The sequence below is a fragment of the Thamnophis elegans genome, chromosome 10 (genome assembly GCF_009769535.1).
Source record: "Thamnophis elegans isolate rThaEle1 chromosome 10, rThaEle1.pri, whole genome shotgun sequence".
Taxonomy (NCBI): Eukaryota; Metazoa; Chordata; class Lepidosauria; order Squamata; family Colubridae; genus Thamnophis; species Thamnophis elegans.
The window spans coordinates 40,280,299-40,295,185 of record NC_045550.1 but is presented as its reverse complement, the minus strand read 5'-3'; the positions used below and the strand labels follow the sequence as shown (position 1 = coordinate 40,295,185).

The window sequence follows — 14,887 nt, the reverse complement described above, 5'->3', positions numbered from 1 at the left end:
GGCAGGGAGCGCTGAGGCAGGGAGGAGGAGGACACCCACTGCTGGCGAGGGGGGGACAGGGGGGCCCCTCGGGCCCCTTTGGGGGCGAAGTAGTCCCCGGCCTCCCCCTACGCCGCTGGAGGGGTACGGTAGCGGAGGCGGACGGCGCACTGATCGGTGCTGCGGCTTCAGCTGATAATTGAAGGGAAGAGGCGCCGGGCAGGACAGAAAAGGAGCCAGGGCTACCGGGGAGGCACGGAGCGCTTTTGCGGAGGCCGCGTCGGGACAAACTAGGTACTGTGCGAAGGAGGGAGGAGTGGGGAGAAGACAACACGGGCGGCGGCGGCGGCGGCGACTTATTTTTCTCGGCTACGCTTTTTGTGTGTGTGTGTGGGGGGGGGGGAATGGAAGTCCCTTCTTTTCCTTGCCTGCTTTTTCCTGAGGGCCAAAGTGGGGGATGGGTGGAGGGAAGGAAGGGACTGTTTTGCGGAGCCTGACAGAGGAGGCTTGTGGCGAAGGATATCCTGGGCCGGGGAGGGGGAAGGAAAGAAGGGCAGAGGACTAGTTGGCTGTCTCACGGGTCGAGGCCTTACGCAGGTATGAGGAAGTAATCTGCCAGAAAGAAGGTGCTTTTTAGACCGAGGTGGGGGAAACTCCCAGGGTCAAGGTGTCCCGTCCCCCCCCTTCCCTCCCCAAAGCAAAGAAGTGACGAAAAGGAAGCCAGGGTGGCAGAAATGGAGCTGCTAAAATGGCCAAGCGGTAGGGTAAAGCTTATCGTGATTCAGCCCTTCCCTTCCTTTCTTTTCCTGTCTTTCTTCTGCTAGCTCTGATGTTATTTAAAAAGGTGAATTTGAAGTCCCAATTTATAGGCCCCTTTTCCAACAGTACCGAAAACTGACTCGGGCTCCTTTCTGCGGTTTGGGCCTATCCTAACCCCTTTCCTTTTTACTTTGCTCCCCCCCCCCCATCCCTCTCCTCCCCCCACAAGTAAAGATTGTCTTTATGGTTTTATGCGGCTGTTTAGATACAAAAGGACAGCTTTAATGTTTATCCTGAATCCGATTTGCATTTCGCTCTGCCTCGTTTCTCCTCAGGTCCTCAGCTAATCACTATCTCCTCCCTTCTCCTCCCGCCCCCCTCTTATTTTTTTTTCTTGGATGCTGTTATTGGGGCCCCTTGAATACACTTAGGAGAAGCAAGGGGGGGGGGAAATCCTTCCCAACCAGACGATTACACTTTTTAAAAAAGAAAAAAGAAAAGAAAAGCTAAATTATTAGTTGTCTTAATGCTGACCTGGCTTTTGGGCCCAAAAACGGGGGAAATCATATTGTGTAGTTGTGCGTGTGCGTGTGTGTGTGGGGGGGGAGGTAGAGAGGGGGGGGGAAAGAAAAGAATGTTCGTTAATAGATTCCCTTAGGTATTGAATCCTAATACTAGAGCAGATTGTTTTCACCCTGTAATTTTAGAGCTGGTTTGTGTTACTGGCATATTCGAGAAGAAACTAGCCTAGCTTGTGGTTTGTTTGCATAACGCGTCATATTTAGATATTCACATTCCCCCCCCCCCCTTCCTTCCCGCACGACAACTTGAGCTTCTGCCGACTAGTACCGGGTTAACATTCAAACTGATCTCGAGGCGTTTGCCAGCCTTCCAGGCCGAGCTGCCTGCTTGTACAACTTTTATTGTTCCTTTCTCCTAATGGGCAGTCCTGTCGCGGTGGAGGTGCGGGGGGGGGGGTGATGTTCTTCCTAGTGGGCTTAAAAGACATCGGGAATTTGAAAAAGTTTACATTAGGAACAAGAAAACATTAAGGCGGAGAGAGTGGAAAGTTTTGTTCAAAAGGTTTTAGAAAGAAACATCGATGTATGGAACAAAGGTTCTTTCTTTCTATATTAGAGAGGCCTACATACTAGGCCTGACTATGTCGCATTTACCGAGAAAAGCAATGAGAGCTTGGCATTGGACTACAGTAAATGTGTTGAGTGTCTGGAACGCATTTCAGAAATATTTCTAGAATTCGTTAGACTTAATTTCAGGATTGCTTTGTCAGTGTAGCCTTGATCTAATAATTTAACGGGAAATTCTCCTTTTAAGCTTTTCATTATTAGCCCAGTTAATTAACCTAAGCATTGAATTGATAACAGCTTTAAAGCCACATCTCATTACTCTTTTGGACTAAGTCTTACCTTATTTTAGAAGGGCTTTATTACAAGACTGGGTATTCAATCTGTGAAAGGTTACAAAACAAGATATTTTATTCTTTGTTTTGCCTGATCTTGTATTCCATAAATAAGGAATTATTTTCTTTACCAGTCTTAACCAACTGATGACATGTTTACAGTTTGCCTGCACTTTAGCAGAAATGTTGGAAGGGGGTGAAGTTTTATTGTCCAATAAAAATACATTTCAAAACTTGTGAAATTTTAAGTATCAATTATTAATTTTCATAAATTACATTCAATATATCAATATAAATTTCTATTCAAGTTTATTAATAACTTGGATAGTATTAGAATTATTTTGTACACATTCAGATCATTGGTTAACAATCTTCCACTTATATAATAATGTTAAATTGATGTCATTCTTACTAAACACTGATTAGGGCTGGCATTTTATGTATTTGAGAATATGCTGTATTACAATTGAAGTTTCTGATTAGGTTTAGGCTGTAACCACCTGCTCTTAAATGTTTTAAAATAAACACACTTGCATCAAATAGTTTAGAGAAAAACATTAGAATCTTTAAAAAGATAAAAGGGAGTGTGTGTGTTTGAGGTATTAAAAGGTGGTCTTTGTTCTAACCACTTAGTATACAGTATACTGGCTTATACTAACAGGTGCTATTTTTCTAATTATGTTTGAAAATTTCCTGTACTTTTGGGGGGAGTGGAAGATGTCCCATGCTGACATTCTTTTCCTCTATTTTGTTGTTAGATAAACAGATTGGATAGATGCTATACTGAGTAAGAATAGTACCTACCCAGAAGCCTATACCTCTGTTGACTGGCTAGTTCTTCCCAAGTACAGGAAATGCATTCACTAATCAAATAAGAAATATAAAGGAAAATGTATGATATCAGCAAAGCACTGGGAATGCTGATATGGTTGAAAAGCTGAAGATAAGAAAGGTGAAGCCTAATAAAACAGTGTAGATGCAGGATAGTTGAAAAATATAAAGAATTAGTAACATTTTATTACACTTATATTGAATTATATGTGTATTCCTAGTATCAAATGAGTTTAGTATAGTAGATTCTGAAGCTGAATGTATGGAAATATTTTGGAGGCTTTGTTATCCTGCTTTATGGATATGATGCTGGCACCTAGGAACTGAAAACATCAGATTGTATCAGGGGAAAAGAAGACAGTGTAAACAGGTTACCTATATGCATCTGTAATTTCTCTTTTTCTTTATACTTGAAGTAATAGAATACTCTGAAATAAATAACTTCTACTAATGCCCTTACATTCAAAAATATAAATGAAATAGACATTCTAATCAAATCATGCAGTTTCTTCAGTTAACTGAAGCTATTTAGCATAGCATTCAATTGATTTGAAAATGTCTGACTAAAGGAATTATTAAAATGGAGATGCTGAAAATTTTTAATGAATAATGTAAAGTTATGGGCACTTGGGCTCTAACAGTAAGAACATCCTACATAATAGAAAAAGTTATTAATAGCATCCTGAGATTGTATTTTCCTGCATTACAATATTTTCAACTATATTCAAAGTTTTACCTATATTGTGCGCAATGTACTTTCCTGGTCAGGTAAACTTGTCATTTCTGCTTCCTTTGATATTTTGATATAATAATTATGTGAGTGAAATGGTTGATATTAGGTAATATTAGACGCTTTGAGCTGTCCTTTCCAAACTATTGCTGCCAGGAATTTTTATTTCTTTTATTCCTGTTTTTGCAGTAAAAACAACAACTCCCAAAATAGTTGTTTAGTAGATATGTCTAAGCTGCTTTTTCTTGAGCTGGTGGCTTTTATATGTGTTGTGACTATAGTTCCTAGAATCAGCATAGAAATTGTTGGTTAGAAATTCTGAGGCTGCTGTCCCAACACATCTGAAATATGTGAGATTGGAGAAAGTTAGCCTAAGCCAATTTAGACTTAATTTAAAACTTCAATATTGTTAATATAATGCAGATAGCCATATATTTAAACACATCATATTAGTACTTCTTAATCTCTTAATCTCTTAATATTACATTTTACAAACTCAAAGAATCTGGGTCTCCTCAGGCTCATGTTTCCCAAGTAATTTTATTTATGTATGTGTACATACATAAAATTTGAAATTGTGTTGCTAAAATAATTTTTATTGTCACAACAGTAAGTTTGAGTGAGAATTAATAGAACAGTATCTCAAAAACACCAAGAGTAAAATATCTAGCTATTTTTTTCTGATTTCAGAAAATGAAACTGCATTTGATCAGGTTAATATATTGTTGGGAGGCCACCAGGAACTAGAGCCTGAGAAGTTAAAAAAAAACCATCCCAGAAGAGGGCAATTACAAATAACTTCCATATTGTTTCCAAGAAAATTACACATGATTTGTTCATGGATTATCAGAAATTCAGTTCTATTCAAATTAAAATTTCTAACTAAAGTAAAACTTTTTATTTTATTTTGCCTTTTAAGGACAACATTTTCATAGGCTGTTTCAGTCCTAGGCTCTAGAAATACTGTTTGATATGCTGGGCTCCTATTCTTTTAGCATCCTTGAACAGCCACTTTGTTTTCCTCTCGTTTAATTTTTTGGAGAGGGGACTCTCGTTCAATTTTTTGGAGAGGGGACTCGTATATAAGTGTATTACTGATGAGCCGTTGAAGTCTATGACTAGGTAAAAAACTTTGGCATAAATTATAAAGTGGATTCAATGAACTAATTCTACTTTCTTGTAGAGTAAATTAACAGTCTTACAAATATTAAGGTACAAATTTCTGACTATCACTTTTAAGTGTTAGATCACTTGAGACAGGTCCTTCCTAAGTTTCTTTCTCTGAGGCACTGAAGGTTCTTTCCTCTCTTGTCTGATTGTTTCCTAGGCAGCATCTCCTCCCCTAGTTTTCCAAGGTCATCCACATTGCTTCTATACTTTGTCTACACTTTTGCAGTGACTTCACATTGGTTGAATGTCGATACTTAGTGCATGTGATGACATAGGTATGATTTAACATTTCATCAGAAATGATGCTTGGTGTTCTATTTTAATATAGAAAATTTAGAATTGTGGCCAGTGGTATACATGTGGTTCTCCAGGTTATTTTCTATGGTTTAAAATAATACTTATTTAAAAGAGGCTACTGCAGCAATGTGAGAGTATTTAGTACTGGATAAATATGCAGACTGAATATCCTAGGAAACACTTCCAGAAGAGGATTGGTATGTTGGTGATGGCATGGCACCTTGTCTCAACAACAGTGGGCTTGCACAGTTGGCACTTAAAAGTCTCTTATACTATTATCATGGCCTTTTTAGAATCCTCAACAGCGCTTCCTGGCAGTGTAGAACAACGATTGGGCAAGGAGGAGGAATGAAAGAGAGGGTTGAAGAGAAAGACTGGATCTGGCTGACTACTAAAATCAACATTTACAGATTATTGCAGCAGACTGGAGATTTGAATCTTTTGTCCATTGTTAGATATCTAACCTGTTAGCTATTATGAAATTGTACCACAGATGCTGAATCAGTTATGAAGTAATACAGAAGATAGACACTGGACTGAAGGGAAGAACTTGATCTTTACAGATGATCTTGTTAATATGCCATTTAGAACAGTGGTCCCCAACCTTTTTATCGCCGTGGACCAGTCAGCCTTTGATAATTTTACCGTGGCCCGCTGAGCGCGCGCAGGGGTGGGGGGGCGTTGTTCCCTCTCTTCCCTGGAGCCTTTGCGCACGGCCCAGGAGCTTTTGCGCACGGCCCAGGAGCCTTTGCGCTGCAGCAAATATCAGAAGCCCAAAGCAGCATATATAAGTCTAATAAATAAATATTGTGCCATTTTTTCCTGCAACAACAGTGAGATTGGTTCATCTGAGAGCAAATGACCAAAATTACCCAGTGGACTTTTAGGTAAGGGACACCATTGACGGGGGGGGGGGGGGATGTTTGATTTAAAAAAAATGTTTCACTTAACAAATGTGGCAAGAAAAATTGTAAAATGGGGCAAAACTCAATCAATTTCTCACTTAACAACATACATTTTGGGCTCAATTGTGGTCGTGCATTGAGGACTACCTGCACTTACCTTCAGTGTTACTTCATTCTACTGTAGCATTAAATTTCATATAGAACAAGCTTGTTCTTTCAGAATTGTGGAATTGTTATATAACTGTCTACCTTTAGAAAAGTTTCTCTTGAGTTAAACTCAGCTCCTATAATTTTATTGATGTGTCGTAATTTTCTTAGCAGTAGTATGAAAATTGTCATTGTTGCTTTTGGACAATTTTTAATATTTTACTATTAAATATACAGTACTGAGATTCCCAGGTGGGTTCCCCTCCAATTATTAGCCAGGTTCAACCCTGCTCATTTTGAGAGCAGGCAAAAACAGCCAGGTTACATCCCTACAAATTGAAAGCTCTCTCTCTCTCTCTCTCTCCCCTCCCTTCCTGTCTCTCTGTCACTCTGTGTGTATGTGTGTGTGTGTGTCTATCTCTCACTCACTCACTTAATCACACACTCTGTGTGTGTCTGTCTCTCCCTCCCTCTCTATCACTCTATCCCTCTCCCCTCCCTTCCTCTCTCTGTCACTCTGTGTGTATATGTATGTGTGTGTGTCTATCTGTTTCTCACTCACTCACTCACTCACTCACTCACTCTGTGTGTGCATCTCTCTCTGTGTCTCTGTCTGTCTGTTTTTCTGTCTGTCTCTCCCTCCTTCCCAACCTGCAGATGGGCTCCGGACCAGTGGAGCCTCTTCCTTCTTTTTAACCAGGTGATCTTTATTAAGGCATAAAAATGAGCCTTAATTAGAGGCTCAACAAAAGAAGCTGGAAAGAGATAATGAGATAATGGAGCCAAGAAGCTGAAACCTGGAACTGGAGAAAAACCTTTTCTATCCCCTTACCAGCCCATTCGGGAAGACGATCCCTCCCCCCGTGGATGGGTTCTAGACCAGCGGAGCCTCCCTGGACATCACAGCAGCAGCAGCCCCAAGTGTGCCGATCTCGGCGTTTTTCACATCGGGGCGTGCTGCAAGAGGGAGGGAGTGAAGACCGGGGATTCAGTAGAAAGGAAAGCAACTTCAGAGCTACGGCTGGCTTCCCACTGACCTCCCCCCCCCTCCGAGTTCCTGACAGATCAAATTATTTCAGCAACAGCTTCCCCCACCATGGCGCCCAGCCTCCCCCTCGTACGTCACCTCCGCTCCGTTCTCCAGCAAGCCTCATGGGGCTTTTTGCCTTTAGGAATAAGAATGTTTAAAAGACTTTTTTTTTTAATTTGAAAAAAAGATGATGCAGGTTCTGAAAGAGTGAATCTCCGTCGCACTGCTATGCTTTTTCTTCCTCCAAATAATGGTCACTGCTTATTGTAGCGAGTCAGCCTCCTAACTTCAGTCCAGGCTCTGCAACTACCTTCTCTCCCCACCCCCCCAAACCCACAGAAACAGGAGGGAATCGGTCATTATCATTAGCACTCTCTCCCACGCCTGGCCTCCCCTTCGGAGGTAAGGGGCGGGGAAGAGCAGATCTCCCGGGGACACAAATATTCCCCAAGTGCCACCACCCGCTTCTCGTAGCTCCCCCCACAAAAAACAGGAGAGGAGTGAAATAATGCTACGCTTTGGAAACGTGGATCTCCAATGCTAGGGCCATGCCAGGAGCTTCGGGGGTTCCCTCCAGGCTACCTGCACAGCCAGCAGCCGCATCCACAGGCTCCGTGGAGAAAGGCAGGCCATGGGAAAGGGGAGCAAGTGCGCTCCCTGGCTCCCCGCTCCAATCTCGCCCGCCCAGTTCCCAGACCCTCTCTTTGGAAAGAGTTCTCCAGCAGCCTCTGGCGAGGTGTTTTCCCCGCCCCACTCGGGCGCAAAGCAAATAAAGCAAATAAAATATAAAATGCTGGTTTACCTTTCTCTGCTGCTTCTCTCCCTGGCTGGAGCCAAGAGGAGATCCCTGTCCTAGTCTTCCTGCTGCCCTCGTGGCATGGGCAAAACGGACGGTACTTTGTCCCTTCTGTCTCCCCGTTGCTCAGAAAAGCAACTCCGGGAAGGTCCTTTGGTGGCAGCCCCCGGCCGCTGCAGCGATCATGGCCCCCGGCCGCTGCGCGGCCCGGTGCCAGGTACTCCACGGCCCGGCACCGGTCCGCGGACCGGGGGTTGGGGACCACTGATTTAGAACATCAGAACATCTGAATCCATCCATGTAAAAACCTAATAGTGACTTTCATAATCATTTTAAGGAGGAGAGCTATATGGAGGAATGCAGAGTTCATATTTTGGTTTTCTTGTAGCATATTAATAATACATATAATATATACTTTATCTTGACTACATGACAAGTTTGATTAGTCATATTATGAAAATTGTTTATTCTCAAACTTCCTTCTGAACATATGTATCCAAAGATAAAGGTACTGGAAACTAAGCCATATAATTTAAATTTGGAAAGAATAGAACGTTGGATCCCTAGAGAATGTTGTAAACAAGAAAGACACATCCTTAAATGAGGTAGATAAAAGTGAGTTCTGCAGCCCTTTTCTCAGATACAGAATTTCACTATTTCTATTGAAATTGGAGAGCACCATGCTGTAATTTATACATTTATTAAGTAAATATTTATAAAACGTAATTGATTTTTAATTGATATGAGTCTTTGAAATTGAGTGGCATACAAGTGTAGTATGTTATTAGTATAAATTAATCTGCAGTTCGATTCACAATCTGGGTCTGGTAAAATTTAACAGTTCAAGTCCTAACCAAGGTTCTTGGTATAATCATTTTTAGTCTTAATTATCAGCTGTCCACTATTGGGAATTCTGGTTTCACCCACACAGAGACATATGAGTTGTGGCATTTGATTACACTAATGTCAAGCAGTCTACTAAATGGTAAAATAACTCTTGAAACACTTTCTGATGCCTGCCTGTTTGTCTGCTTCTTATGAAGCAGCTATTGCCAAAAATAATTAGAAATAGTATTTGTTTTATTTTAATTTATATGGCCACCCTTCTCACAACAGTGAGTTTGGGGGGCATATAAAAATCAAAACACTAATAGCAATATAGTATTTTAACCTTGGGCACTGTTGGATATAACTGCAATCACAGAAATTCACATGGGGAGCAGAACTTCCCTAATTTCATAAACCAAATACTTGGGGAAACAGCCATACCTTGCTGACAGGGTCATCCAGAGATCCCATTGAATGCTGTTCTGTAAGGCAGGTGCTGCTACAGAAAAGGCATGCTAATAAATACTCTAATAATTAAGAATGAAATAAGCATAGTTTTGGAAACAGTTGGACACATGAGATATAAATATGTATGTTTACCTGACCTGATATATGTACTATACCATTTTTATGACTTGTATAAGGAGAATGGAGAAAAATATCCATTGTTAAATTATAGTACTGTTCTTTCAGTCTTGAATATTCAAGAATATTCACTATATTCAGGGATAAAAAAAATAGAATTTCATTGTTTAAAGCTTTTTTTTTCTTCCAGATTCTCTGTTTTGTCAGATCAGCATCTATTTCCAGTACTGGTTTGCTAATTTCAGCTATTGAGTAATAATTATAGGCATTGTTTTTGCTTTTGTTTGGGCTGCCTTCCACTAAATGGTAAATTTGTTGGCACCTGTGTGAATTATATGACAAAGTATGCTTTTTATCAATGAAGACTAATGCACCCTTTGTGGTACGTTCTTGACAGAATTGTTCTTTGGTAATGCTTGGTTTAGTACGGGCTCTTATGTACCCCTGCTGTGGCTCTCTTTCATCTAAACTTACCACTGTCTGGCCCTATGCCTTTCCCCCCCAGTCACTTCTCACCTGGCCTGGGAAGGTAAGGGCGACCATATCTCGGGGTGGGGGTGCTTCTTCCAGCCGACAGGGAGCCACAGCAGGGAGATGAAAGAGCTTCATTTATCTGGGAACCTGAAATGACTCTTGATTTAAATAATATGCTGAAAAGCACCCAAAGAAGAAAAAAAATATTATATAAAAAAAAAGTTTTGGGAAATGGTTCAAGAGGGAACACACACATATAATTATAACATTATTATTAACAAACTAAAACCAGAGGAAAAAAAGTTGAAAACATAATTCAATTAAAATTTGAAATGTTTAGTTGAAGTTACAATTTAGAAAATTTTACTACTTTTTCCTAAATGTATTTTTTGTAATATATATTGTTCATATAATAATTATAGCTGAATTTTCATTCAGATGTTCTTCAAATTTAGTTCAGGACCAGAAATAACATAGGGATAGGCATGCATGCCTATTTTCTTAAATATCTTGTGTTTCCAAAAGATCTGATTAAAGTATTAATCTTCTCATTTAGAGAACTCGATAGTATCCTGATACCTCCTAAAACCTCTGAGACATATTGGTAATATCTTCATATTGCACTTTATACTATAAATATTATTCTTCTGTATGTTGATTGTTGAGAATGGAAGGAAGACCCAGACAGAGGGGACGAGCTAATCCCTAGAAATAACTTTTCCCAAATGAAATACCTTATGCCCTCTGAAAGCTTGCCAATTTAGTTTGTGCATTTGATTAAATTCTGAAACATGAGCTACATGGATCTTGATATAAAATTGTCTGTGCTAGAATCTACCTTATTTAAATGGCTATGATCTAAAATAAAAGATAGTTGAAATTATTGTACATGCGCGTAAACAATATGCATACTATTCTGATTGCAGTACATATTCATATATGAGCTGAAGGGGAAAATATGTACAAAGATGTTCCTTGTTCTGAATGAGTGATTTTTATGTTGATTAGTACATTTGATTCCCTGCATATAAAATGTGCTCATTTAGATGAGCCCCTGAAACAGCAAGCAGCTTTTGTTGTCCAACAAAGGAAAAGGGAAAAAAGTATATATTTTTTAAAACCATATTTGAGAGTTTAAGGTTCAGTAATATATAAACTATGTGGAAAAACGTAAGACATTTATACAGGATAGGCTATTAAAAAATTACAGATAGCTGTGTATTGAAGAAGTTTTAAATGCAGTTAAGAAAACCTAAGCATTTAAAAAAACCTTACTTTTTGAATGCTTTACCATTATGGCTTATTTATCATAATAAAATAAATTATTTTCATAATAATAATGTCAGCAATCGTTATGCTGGCTAGCTACCATTTCCTATTGTTATGCTGGCTAGTTGGCTGACTCTTTCATCCAATTCTTTCCATTTAAAAACCAAACAAAATACTGAGCCACCAGCACTATTTTATCTACAAGAATAGTTATGGGGTTTATATGGAATTCCAAGATAATTGTAAATAGAAATAATAATGGAGGGTAGTGTTTTGATCAACAATTTTCTCTCTTTAATCTCATTCTAAATTGAAATATTTCAAAATCTAAGGGTAGGATAGGGTGCAAGTGTTGGCAAGACATTGTCGCCCATGGGCATAATGTTTGGAGTCATAGGTAAAAAGTGTATATTTTCTGGAAACTCTGGAAAATCATGTTCTGTTCTGTTTAAAGGGAAATGTTGCTGATGGAAGAGTTAGTGATACACTAGGGAAAGTCCATTGTTGTATGCCTAGAAGTGTTTTGAAATCATGTAATCACTAAGCCATTATTGAAGCACTTCTGTAATGTTCCACCGAATAGATTTGGGCTTCATTTGCAGATTAGAATGTTTTTCTAATTAAAAAAATAATCTTTGTTTTGAGGATAGATTTTCACACTTTTGTAGTAATTACAAATATTTTTAAAGCACATAATAAATATTCTGCAGTTGTGAAGAGGGATGTAGTACAGTTAGTCCTCTCCTTATAACCATTTGTTTATGACATATTCAAACTTACAGTGTCACTGAAAAAAGTGATTTACAACTGGTCCTCACATTTACAATCATTGTAACATTCTTTATGGTCATGTGATGAGATATTGGGTGCTTGGCAACCAGTGTGTATTTACAATGGTTGCAGTTTTTCTGGAGTCTTGTGATCACTATTTGCGACCTTCTCAGTCTGCCTGGGACAAGCAAAGTTAATGGAGGAAGCTATTTTTGCTTAATAACTTAATGATTCACTTAACTGCAGTGATTTGCTTAATAACCAAAAAAGGTTATAAAATTGGGTGCAACTCACATAACAGCCCCGTTGCTAACAGCAGAAATTGTGTCCTAATTGTCATAAGTTGAAGATTACCTCTACATAGTCCATTAATGGAGTGGGCTGTGCATTGTAAATTCAGCAAAGCAAAGCACTGGTTGTGGTCATCCACAGATGGCGATAGGACAAATCACAAAATATGCAAGATAATTTTATCCCCAAAATCATTTCTGTTCTGATGCAACAATATAAAGGCAACATTTGTGTAACAAAGACACTTAAGTATGTGTTATCATTTTGTTATAATTATGATTTGCTGCAGACCCTGTTAAAGGTAAAGGTTCCCTCACACATCTGTGCTAATTGTTCCCGACTCTAGGGGTGGTGGTGCACTCATTTCCGTTTCAAAGCCAAAGAGCCAGCATTGTCTGAAGACATATCTGTGGTGATGTGGCCAGCATGACTACATGCTGAAGTTGCATGGAATGCTATTATCTTCCCACCAAAAGTGGTCCCCTATTTTTTCTACTTGCATTTTTACATGCTTTCGAACTGCTAAGTTGGCAGAAGCTGGGACAAGTAACGGGAGCTCACTCCATTACATGGCACTAGGGATTCAAACCACCAAACTGCTGACCTTTCTGATTGACAAGGTCAGCATCTTAGCCACTGAGCCATCACATCCTTTGCAGACCCTGTTAGCACTAGCTATTTCAAAGCAATTACAAAGTTGATCACTGTACTTCTTAGTAGTTAGATAAAATGCACATAACAATCTACAAGTTGCAGCTGCTCATTTAGTGACCATTCAAAGATACAGTGGCGCTGAATAAGGGGCACTTATGACTGGTCCACAAATTTGTGATTATTGTAGAGCCCCCACAGTAATGTGATCATGATCCAGGCGCTTGATGCCCAGCTTGCAATGACATTTCAGTTAGCCACAATTATGCAATGGTTATTTCCAATGCTCTCTGCTGGCTTCTTGGAAGCAAAGCCAATGGAGAAGCCAGTGGGAAGTTTTGAGTTGCTTTCACTTCCTTTACTTTTTCATTTGCCCATGTTCCTTAGCACTTGCCTGCAGCATCTCTGCATATCCCTCACTCTTAAGTGCCTGCCTACACCTGCTCACTTGCACACCTGCATGTGTCCTGGAACCTGTCCATAATGGTCCATAGTACTTGAACCCATCAGCTTCCTCGTCTTGGATTCCCGCCTTCTCATGCTTAATAGCCCTTATAGTCCTGGGGTTAAACCTCAACCAAGACTGTGAGCTTGTGCATTGCTAAGCAATGCAGTTATATGACATGTTTTACAACTACATTGCTTGCCTACGGAAATTCCGGTCACAATTATTGTAACATAAGGATTGCTTCTATGCTGTCATTTCCTCTAATGGGGTATGTGAACTACCTTGGGGAAGGAAGAGAAGAGATGCTGCCTAAGAAACACAAGAGTGGCGGGAACCCTGAGTGGCATAATGGTCAAAGAAAGAAACTTAGGAAGAATACCTTCTAATAGATCAAGAAGTTAAAAATGGCAGTGGGAAGTTTGTGCCTGTTAGCTAAATTTTAGAAATGTGTTCTAGTGGTCTGCACTGTCCCTCACTTCCACCCCTGGGGGCAGGATATCTCTCTGCCTCAATTGACTTCTGGTTCACTAGTTTGACATATTGAAAATGGGATTCTCCATTAATTATTTGATATAATCATCAGATAATTCACTCTACAAGCCACAAGTGCAGCCCTTTTGACTCATTTAATAAAATACTCCATTCCAATGTTTGAGAATAGTTTGAAAGAGTAGATTTGCAAAAATCTAAGTTTCATCTGACTCTTCTTTTGTGGCAAGATTCCAAAAAGTTTACTATAGTCCTCACTTAATGTCAGTTCACTTCAACAGTTAAAATTATGGCACTGAATGAATGGACATGACCTATGCCTGAACCCTATGGTCATTGTAATGCCCCTGCAGTCATGTGATTGTGATTTGTTTGGCATCTGGCATCTTATGATCAGTTGCCAAATGCCTTGCAATTGTCATGTGCAATCTTCCCTGCTGGCTTCTGCTGAAAACTAAGGAGAAAGCCATTAGGGAAGGTTTCAAACCACAGCTGCCCGTCCAGAGGAGTCCCTGTGGTTCATGAAGGCTGGCTGCAAAAGGTTGTCATGAAATCCAAGCAGGAAGTCTTACTTGGATGATGGGAGTGGCTTTTCTCCCCAGCCTCTTTGAGAGCAAAAATACTGCTTGGTTCTGTGCAAGGTAAAATCAAGCTGCAAAGAGCACTTTCACTTTCAAAGGGGCTGGGTGAAAAACTCACTTTGTGAGGCACTTTTTATTACCTGTAAACTGTTAAGACCAGGGCCAGATGGAAGAGAACGAGGTATTTTGCTTCAAAAACATCCTTTAAATAAACTCATTCTATTAACACGATAAAAAGCCGATTCTATTAAAAATCGTTTTTCCAATCAACATACAGAGGTAACTCTGGCTTTATGAAAAACAATCTACAGTTAGGCATTAAAAATGCTCTTAACTTCCTAAGGTTTTGCAGCATTTCTTTGAAGCACAGCAGTTCACATAAACAAACTTTCTTTAGTCCTTGATTTAAGATTGTAATGAAATCTGCCCATTATAG

The 14,887-nt window shown here is 39.7% G+C and overlaps 1 protein-coding gene across 5 annotated transcripts in view; it reads left to right on the top strand.

Moving 5' to 3' along the window:
* The first annotated feature begins 86 nt into the window (after positions 1 to 86).
* Positions 87 to 14,887, top strand: part of TRIP12 (thyroid hormone receptor interactor 12) — a 95,638-nt gene continuing 80,837 nt past the window's right edge. Inside the window, exon 1 of one of the 5 annotated variants that reach the window (XM_032225379.1) lies at positions 87 to 273. The gene's annotated coding sequence lies outside the window, so the exon portion shown is untranslated. Of the gene's footprint in view, positions 274 to 556; positions 577 to 14,887 lie in introns of those variants that run through there. The other 4 variants (XM_032225380.1, XM_032225378.1, XM_032225375.1 and 1 more) reach the window with 4 other exon arrangements.